Here is a 10721-nt window from a genome sequence, read left to right as displayed (position 1 = left end):
AATAATATTTTCACGCATTATTATAGCTTTACTTCTATTTTTTTATATGTTTAAAAATTTTCGTTATCCTATTTAAATGATCAAGTCAAAATAGATTCAATTGATTTAAAGTTCAAACAAACAGACACGTACTACGAGTAAGCTTTACTATAAAACCGTTATATCAGCGACTATATAATAGATAATAGCAATTAATTGTTCCTAGCATATCAAAGATAATTGTCGGTAAGAAATAAAACAAAACATCATATTTCATGACCACAGCACTGACCTTCCATAATTATTTTTTCGGTACGGCTCTAGCCGTCAGGCATAATGACCTATGGTGACTGACAAACGGACAAATTACCGTGGCTTATGTGTTTCCATGTAGATAATTAATGAGATTTACTTTAAATTCTTGATCCAATCTGAGCAGTGAGCGAAACAAAGACCATTTTTCAGAATTTTTAAGTTGTACCTAATGTTTTAAGGATGTTCTGTGCGCTATGCTTGCGTGCACTCTCCAGGACTTTTTAAATTTGTAAATTGGAAACATGGATTAGTAAAGATTACTCACTCCTAACAAGAAAATGTACCCAGTTTTGAGAATTGAAATAATTGCGTGAAAAAGATTTGCCACCTCTCCGTGCTAAAATGTCCCTAAAATATTTGAAATTACATATTTTTTTAGTATGTAAATTACGCAGTATTACTTATTTATTCGTAAATTTTGTCTAAAAATGTTTTTATTAGTTAAGAATTCAAAAAAAGAACTTATTATAATAAGCTGTTTGTGGCTTCATTCAATTTCAAGGCGGCGAAGTATCTTTACTAATCTATGATTGGAAATTATATTTCAGAGTAAAAAGACACAATCTGTCATTTTAATGAAATTGCAGTAGAAAACGAGGATGCAATCATTTATTGGTTGGTTTTTGATGTGTAGAAAATCGTTACAGCTATGTTTGAGTGTATTGTTTAAACACTGCTATGGAAATCAGAATACAGTTTTTACCACTGCTGTTATAATGCAGAATAGGTACATGCATTTCTACAGCCAAAACAAGACGCAGTTGAGCATTACGGCTTTTACCATTTTTACATAAGAGATATGTCCTGCAAAATCAACTTTCACTGAAACTGCATCGGGTCAGCTGTTTTCAAGTCCATAAAAATAGATAACCACATAAAATTTGTATCATTTGGCTTATTTTGCAAATATCTGGATTATTTAAAAAGAAATAAAGAATAGGTACTTAAATTTGTAATACAAAATCTGCGTACGAATTGAAAAGCTCGCCATTCATAAGACCGTAGCTTTGCTCGTATATACAGATATGTGTATATAGTCTGGTATCAAAGTGGAGCGTGGTAGCCCGGCGTGTCGGAGGTCGACAGGTGCCAATCTTCTGCGTGCGTTTGTGGTCAGCTCGCGAAACACATGGGGTGAAACTTACTGGGGCTGATTTGCAAAATTAAAATAAAAATATTTTTTTTTACAGATTTCTTGGATGTCAATAACCGACTGCTTCTTAAGGTGGAGAGTCAGATATTCTATAAAACACATTTTTCACATTTCAAATTACAAATAGATGAAGTTGACATTGGATTTAGTAAAACAAAAAAACGAAAGTATGAGTAAAGAAAAATACACGTTTGGTATAGAATCAAAAATGTGCATAATTTTCCGCACGAAATGGGGATGTTGATATTCCGTTTTTTTTAACAGTGGAAGACAAAATACGTAAGCAACTGTGAATGCCTGATAGTAGGTACCTATGGATACATTTATGTACCTAAGGGTTGATAAATTGGAAAAAGATTAAACTTTTAAGCTGTTCTGAATTTTGTATAAAAATATTTTTATCAACGAATATTATCACGAATATATTTGTGCAAGAAGATCTGCAAGTTTTCATAAGTAAGTAATGTCATGAAAACATTTTTTTGGCAAGGGTTTAAATATTCCCCGTGTGGACCCCTCGCCCAAATGAGTTCACGCGTCACAGAATCCTGCAGTGATTGCGGAGGATGCCGGCCATTACAGGACCCCTCTTTACTATAAGTAGTATAAAATCGTGACCGAGGTGTGTCTGTCCGTTGGTGATACAAAAAATATACGGGATTTTTTACCAACTGTAGGCGTTAGTGACTTAGTTCGAAGGGTTTGATTTTTTTATGTAGGTGGCAATTATTTGTAACTAAGTGATATTGTAGGGAAACTATTCAAATTATTTTGTCACTATTAGTAATAATTTTGAGTAATTTATAACTAATTTGATGTTATTTAGATACAATTATATTTTACTAACTGGTTCATAAGATTTTATGAGTTAGCATAAAAAATAAAAATCTGTCATCTTGACGTTTTTGGCCAAGAATAAAAGTTGTTACTTTGTGGAAGAATCAGTTTTATTTTAATAATTAAGAGGGCTTAAAGGAAGTCAATCACCCATGATTTGCCACTCCTGAGGACTATAAGTAGTAAGTCAGCCGGTGCACCGTGCCACCAAATCATAAGAACTTCTTCACGTAAGAAATAGTATCCCTCCGACCGATGTATACTATTGATCTAAGATCCCGATATAAGACCTTCACCGAGCTGGTTAATAAATGAAAAGTATTTAAAGTCGAATTAAATATGTCGATAATTTCATTGCAAATGGATTGTTTAAAAATTTCAGTCCAGAATATGATTCTTTTAAAATTAAAAAAGAAAATCTTAAACATTTCACTGGTCTGGTTTATGGACAAATTACATACCAATCGAAAGTATGAAGCCTGTAGAATATGCAAATGTTAGGTTGACTATTATTTTCCTGTCATAACCCTTGGGTAAGCGGGTATAGACAGGTAAACAGGTAAAGGAAAAAATAGTTAACCTAACGTTTGCATATTATATAGGCTTCATACTTTCGATTAGTATGTAATTTTTCTACTAACGAAAACAGTGAAATGTTTAAGAAAAAACAATAATCATATTCTGGACTGTTTTTAGTCAACCCCTTTTGCAATAGGTATACTTTTTGACATATTTAATTTGATATAAAAAACGTTTCATCCATTAAGCAGCTCGGTGAAGGTCGTCTTATATCGGGAATTTCATCTATATAAAACTGCATCTTTTTCGAAAATTTCTTTATATCATATTTTCCACGTGACAGTGATGGCCACATAACGGCAGTGATAGCCTAGTGGTTAAGAAACGCGACCTCTCGATCAAGGGGTCCGAGGTTCAAATCCCAGGCACCTCTGATTTTTCCGAGTTATGTGCGTATTAGAAATTAATTATCACTTGCTTAAACGGTGAAGGAAAACATCGTGAGGAAACCTGCATAACTGAGAGATTTATAAAAAAACAATCTCAAAGGTATGTGGAGTTTACCAATACGCACATGGCCACCGCGGTAGACTATGGCCTAATCCTTCTCATTCTGAGAAGAGACCCGTGCCCAGAAGTAGGACAGTAATGGGTTGATGGTGATCCTTTCCATGTTAGTTTACTACTTTCGGTCAACATTACTTTCCCTTACCATAATAACTATTCCACTTAAAAAAAATAAAAAACGAGAGAAGCCAGTACACGACTCAGTCGATTACGTCAACGTTTATAAAAATAAATCGAAATTTACGAGGATTCACCGCAAAGTCCTTTCATTTTTTGTCTATTAGTATGATTGAAACAAGTTTGTTTTATTTTTGAACCATTATCGCTTAACTACAAAGCGTTACTCCGCGATGACGTAGTCACTTCAATTTCACTTTCAATTTACGATGAAAACAGTAAATAAGTACATAAATCGAAAGGGGTTTTTTGTAACATAGAAGTAGAAGGAGCAAACGAGCATTTTTGAAATAATATAGGAGTAATAAATGATCATGTAGTCCAGCTGATGGTAAGTGGCTACTGACGCCGATGGATAACTGTAATGAATCCCAGATAAGATTAGGTTCCGATCTGAAGTTGGCCATAGATGAGCTTCTAATCTTGAGGACTAGGTTGTAATGCCTCGGAAAAGTGAATCTTCCTTACCATACCTTTCAAACCAGAACACATCAGCGCTTAACACTGCTGTTATTAGGCAAAAATAAGTGTGGCGGTGGTGCTGCCGGAAATGGACCACACAGGGATCTACCACCTCCATAACCATGCAGTTAACCTGATGGTAAGTCGCCACTGTCGCCCATGACGATCTCTAATCAACCTCAGGTAAAATTAGATTTCGAGCTGTGGTTGGTCACAGATGCGGCGGTACCCGTAAGGACTAAGTTGGATCATCCCGTGTCTCTACCACATATGTGGTCCCTTGCCACATCCTTTGAAACATAATACTGTTAAGATTAAGAGAGCCAACCCGCGTGGCGGAGGGGCCACCATACCGGTTTGACGCGCAAAGGTTCCCAGGTTCGATCCCCTGCCAGACATATATATTAATGATGTTCTGTTTCTGGGTCTGGGTGTTTGTGTATTTGTCTATGTGTGTGTCCATGGCACTCACGACACAGGGAATCCTAGTGTGGGGCTGTGAGTGTAGAAAGCGTTTATTATTATTATTATTAGTCTGTTGCCCCCGGAATCAAAACACAAAGGGTTCTACCACCTTCAATATTCTATTGCTCAAATCTATTGTTTGTCTTGTTTAAGGTTCATCTTAGAAACGAATAGACAAGATTTTGTAACACAGAGATAAATAAGTAGTAATACATATACTAATTTCGGGCCTATAATTTCTAAGAGCATGTGAAACTCAAAAACTGTAAAATAATTAGAAAACTACGAAGTAGATAACCTACATTTAAATTTTATCAACTGTATTTTAATTTATAAGTCCTCGGTATTAATAAACCTGAATTGGGTAACTGAATTTTAAATAATATTTTGGTAACTGTTTAATATGTAATTTATTAACCGATTGTGTTGAAAACGGAAGCATAATAAAATCGAACAATGGTTACCTCCATTCCTAAATAACTAGTGACACCAGGTTTTCATTATCTTTTTATAATATACTAGCTGCAAACTTTGTACCGCCTCAAAATCTATTTATCAACTTGATTTGTTATAAAATATAGCCTATGTTACTCGTGGATAATGTAGCTTTCGAATGGTGAAAGATTCTTTAAAATCGGTCCAGTAGTTTTTGAGTTTATTCATTACAATCAAACAAACAAAGTTTTCCTCTTTATAATATTAGTATAGTAGAAGCACACTGATGGTAAGTGGCCACTGTCATGGATCTGTAATCAACCTGATAAGAAGAGAGTCCTATTTGAGATTAGCCATAGCCATGCCCATATCCCAGAGGACTCTGTCAGGACGGTATGTGTGTCTCCCTTACCACACCCTTCAAAGCAGAACATAGCAGCGCTAGACACTGCTGTATTTAGCCAGATACGGATGTGGCGGTGTTGCCGCTAGTGATGCTGTTGGAGTCGAACTACAAGGGGTTGTACCACCTTCAAGTCCAGCAAATTTAAAGGTTAGCAAATTAAAATCTTCATTATTTGATTGAGATGTCTCAGTAGACCTCCTCAACATGGAAACCCTATACGCCTAATTACAGACGAAATAAGTACGCTTTGTCATCGAGATCTCTCATTGTATTAAAATTATCGTGCCATTTATGAGTGCTATGAAAATTGGCCCCAATTTTAACGTCATATAGTTATCAATTTGTTTGTGGATTAACTGTAACGAGGCTTTTTTCATCAATATTTGTCTAAACTATGACGTTGCTTAGGAATTCGGTTTAAACGGCTGCTGTGGTTCAGTTACAAGTGTGTAAGCGACTACTAGACACAGGTACGAGGCATTCCAACTTTGTCTTGGGTAGTAGCAACACTTCTGTAGTCGACCTGAGCACTTCCATATTTTTGAATCTCGCTTACAGAAGTCCATGTATGTCCACTTTACGTGACTTACAATTGGGACTGCACGCTTGGCTACTTGTATTTTATAAGATATAAGTTTTTTTCTTATAATATAGGAGTAGCAGACGAGCATGCAGTCCACCTGACGGTAAGTGGCTACTGCCGTCCATGGACATCTGTATACAACCCTAGATAGGATATTCCTACCTGAGATCGGCTACAGATGCACCGATACCCCTGAGGACTAAGCTGGAACGCCTCGGAAAAGTATGTCTCCCTTACCACACCCTTCAAACCAAAATTGCAGCGCTTAACACTGCTGTTAGAAGGCAGAAATAGGTGTGGCGGTGGTGCCGCTGGAGACGAACCACAAAGGGTTCTACCACCTTCAAAGTATTACAAAATCCAGTCTTATTTGATATTGTGTACCAAATTACCAATCTCCCTTGATAATAGATACCATTAACCTTATATCAGATCCATTGCCTACTCCATGTGGCTCACTTCCATTATATAAAAAAGGGGTCGTTATGCATCCTTAAAAGTGAATCCTCCCCGCAAGGACTCTGGATGTAAATATACGTGTACAATTTTACGCACCACTGACTTTGTGGGATGGCCTCAAATCGATTAGTACTGCTTTCCGTTTCGTAGGTAGAGTGAACTTTTGCCCTGTTTTATGTTTTTAGAAGTAACCGGAATATTTACACCGTTTTTTGAGTACTATTAGAGTTTTTTTTGTAATATTGAGGTAGGAAATAAGCGTGCAGTACACCTGATGGTAAGTGGCCAGTGCGGTCCCTGGACATCTATAATCAACTCCAGATAAGATTAGATTCTTATGTGAGGTTACAGATGCATTGCTGTGAACCAAGTTTGAAGGCTCTGGGTATGTACGTCTCTCTTACCACTTCCATCAAAACGGAAAACAGTAACGCTTAATTTTACTATTAGGCAAAAATAGGTGTGACGGTAGTGCCTCCGGAGTAAAAATGTAAAGGGGTCATAATGGTTTTATTCAGACAATTAAAACCTTAACAAAGTTGTTTTAATTGTCTGAATATACCATTATTTTTGCTTTAACTGCAGTGTTAAGCACTACTGTGTTCCGCTATAAAGGTTATGGTGTGGTATAGCAAAGACACATACATCTCCTAATATGTTTGACTGATGGTGGATGGACAAAGACTGATGGACAAAGGTGGTAGAACCCTTTGTGGTTCGACTCCGGCGGCACCACCGCCACACCTATTTCTACCTAGTAACAGCAGTGTTAGGCGCTGCTGTGTTCCGGTTTGAAGGGTGTGGTAAGGGAGACAGACTTTTCCGAGGCGTTCCAGCTTAGTCCTCAGGGGTAGCGGCGCATCTGTGGCCGACCTCAGGTAGGAATATCTAATCCTATCTGGGGTTGATTACAGATGTCCATGGGCGGCAGTGGCCACATCAAGTGGACTGCATGCTCGCCTGCTATTCTTATATTATATTAATAAAAAAAAATATATATATAAGTAAGCCGGCATCAACACCGGTGCACTAAAACGGAAGAATTGCGTCACGCTAGAAATAGGGTCGGCGGTGGTATATCGCTGACCAAATTATATTTATTCTACCAGCTTTTCTTTGAACAAATTTAAGATCTGAACCTGTAGCTAAAGAAATGTAAGCTTTTACTTAAGGACTGGATTAGACAGTCTATTTTTAAATGTCACCAAGTGGATGTAATCTCGTTTTTTACAGACCCTGATAAATAATATTCTTTGAAGTTACTGCAACATTATCGACTGTAAGTAACAAAGAGTGTAGTGTTCCTTTATGAGTGAACACTTGGTGTCGCGAGGATCCCAGAGGGTAGCATTGTTAGCAAGTGCAGGCTTGAGGGTCCCACGATTAGGGCATCGGACAGGGGAATCCGTGGAGACTCCTTTAAATGTTACAGTAAATAATTTAAATAAGAAGAGTTGAATGAAGGCTTCGTTTTATATTGTACCCCGATATGCAAGAGACGAAATATAGTTTTGGTGTTAATAAAAAAGGATATAATAAAGATATATTTAGTAGTAGTATTAGATCTTGGAAATTTGAAAAAATCTAAATGGAAAAAATAATCATGTTGGTTTTATTAAATTTTGATGCACAGGTCGCAATAGTATGGATTAAATAAAAAGTTTTTTAATGATTATATTAAATGTGCATCATATTGGGTAGGTAATATGGTAATGACGCAAATTGTATAATATATTAGACGAAAAAAATAATTTAGTATTCATAATTACTTTATACGCAAAAATAAAACTCCTTTAATTTTTACGGGCATATAATTTTTAAAGGCACACAATGTCATGTAATCATATCTCAATTTCGAATATTTTACATTTTTAATCTACTCCGTTTATTTCTCTGTTCCAACGTCTAAGAAACCCTCCTCACAAAATTTAGGGCTTAGAAGGGAGTAAAAGGACAAAGATTTGGACAAAAGATCCGTGCACGTGTGTCCACAGTCCACACGTGGGCTGCGGGTCAACGTCCTGACCCAAAAACAATATGTTCATTAGTTCCTCCCTTCTTGATTCGAAAAACAAATGCTTGTCTATGGCTGCGTAATCTTAACACTTGATTGATTTGAAAAAATGGATTTGTCTATGAAAGCGTTTTTGAATGGACCATAAATTCGGAGGCATTATCTTTTGTTTTTATGCAGCTGCGTTCAAAACGGAAATTCGGTAACGCTGAATGGCCAAGTAAGGTCCATTTAACTTGAATGTAATGGAATTTCGTAAACAAATCTCTTTGTTTATTTACAATCGATGATGGAATTAGCTCTCCGTTTGTAATTGACAATTCTATTCAAACTTTATTTTGGGACAAAAATCAGTAATTAGATTTTTAACGGCAAAATATATATGGTTTTGATATTTGTAAAAAAATATTGACTTTAATAGTTTTTACTGAGAAGAGACATACTTATCCCTCGTTTCATATAGGTCATAAGGTCCTATCACATCGACAGTTAAATAATATCGGTCGTGGTTATGTTTTAGATGGCTAACCGCTACAGGTTAACTTTATGCAGGCTTCTGTGTATCAGAGATAATACAAGCTGTCTTGGTTGTTATAACAGTTATTTAGTCTCTTAGGAAGTATGGTTAGCTTGAAAACATTCGACTCTTACTTACCTACAACCTTCTATATTGTATCCTTATTGAAGTAACTTGGAGCTTGCTTTATGCTTCCTTTATTCGTGGGGACCATGCCCAGCAGTCGGACGTAAGTAAGGATTGCAGCTATTGAGAAAATAACATTTTTCAGCTGTTAATTACAATGCGTCGATTCGAATGTACACAGATAATTCGCTGTAAATACATATATTAATTAGCAGTCCTAATATATTGAATCAAATAGTGATAAAACAGCCAATTGAGCCAATAAAGAAATATGACAGGTGTGATTACCACCTGTCCAATTAATAAATAATTAATTTGATATACCAATTGATGATAATAATTTGTACGTAAAATATATAGGTGTATGTTGTGTTGAATTTAAAGTAATTAAAAGTTCAGTGACGTCTAATTTTGGAGTTTAAATACAATCTGATAGGAAAGGGTTAAAGGCCTTATAACATTTTGATTTTTGAATGAATAGATTAATCTAATAGATAGGAAAATTAATGGTGTGTCTATCTTTTGGGCTTTAAAAGGTAGTGTAAAGAAATTAAAGTGTGTTTTTGATTTCCAAATTTTACGATGTTTCCTTCCCCTATTTGCAACCTTTTGAAATGTACATATGTCTGTCTGTTTATTCGTGTTAATTTTAGAAATAGCTAAAGAGGATTTTATCAGCTTTTTGTGAGCATACTATCGGAATAAAGTAAGGCGGTATATACCTAGAATTTAAGGGCTTACAAACCTGTATTTTTTTAAGTGCAACTATCTAAAAGAAATTTTATTCTTTCTTATAAATGCACTAAATTTAAACCAAAATAATTAAAAAGATATTGCACAGAATAATCAAAAAGTTATTTAACTCTTTCTGTTTTAAATGGTTTAAAACATTTGTTCCAACCTTTGATACACATTAGTCAACATTAGTCGAACTTAACTCCACCATCCTGACTAATCGTTTCGAGTGTGAGAGCCTCCTGACTAATTCCCTGGGAATGCCAAAGCTGTCCTTATGAGAGGCGGCATTATCCCGAAACCAAGGGTCGCGGGCGATGACCTCGCGATCCTTTTCCTGTAATTGCTTTTAGGGTTCCGCTTTGTAACGATGACGGATTTATGTTAATAAATTCGAAGCGATGGGTAAACAGAAATGTTATGTAATTGTAACAACATATGTACATTTACTCTTGTGTACATAAATTCGGGGAAAAGTGATATGCGAATATAAGTTGTTACTATAAATGAAGTCGGCAATCTTAATATATATAACTCAAAGGTGACTGACTGACATAGTGATCTATCAACGCACAGCCCAAACCACTGTAATTTGGCATGCAGGTAGATGTTATGACGTAGGCATCCGCTAAGAAAGGATTTTGATCAATTCTACCCCCAAGGGGATAAAATAGGGGATGAAAATATTACTTCGTAACGCGAGCGAAGTCGCGGGCAAAAGCTCGTTCCATATAATGTTTTAAAAGGTATTCATATTAATACTAATTTCTGTATGATTGTATATTGCTGAGAGCTCTCGAGTTAAGAGCCGTCATAAACCTTTTGTACTAAAAAAATGCAGATACCTACCTATGCATTTTGAATTGTATATATTTGAATATATTGAGTAACTCAAACTCAAATGATAGATTGGTGCAGTATAATACTGAAATACTTTTACAATATTTTCGATATGAGCCTTGTAATATTAAT

This window comes from Epargyreus clarus, unplaced genomic scaffold (genome assembly GCF_041222505.1).
Source record: "Epargyreus clarus isolate Ecla_fem2 unplaced genomic scaffold, WU_Ecla_fem_2.2 ptg000029l, whole genome shotgun sequence".
Lineage (NCBI taxonomy): Eukaryota > Metazoa > Arthropoda > Insecta > Lepidoptera > Hesperiidae > Epargyreus > Epargyreus clarus.
The sequence above is the reverse complement of the archived record's forward strand: the minus strand, read 5'-3'. Positions refer to the sequence as shown.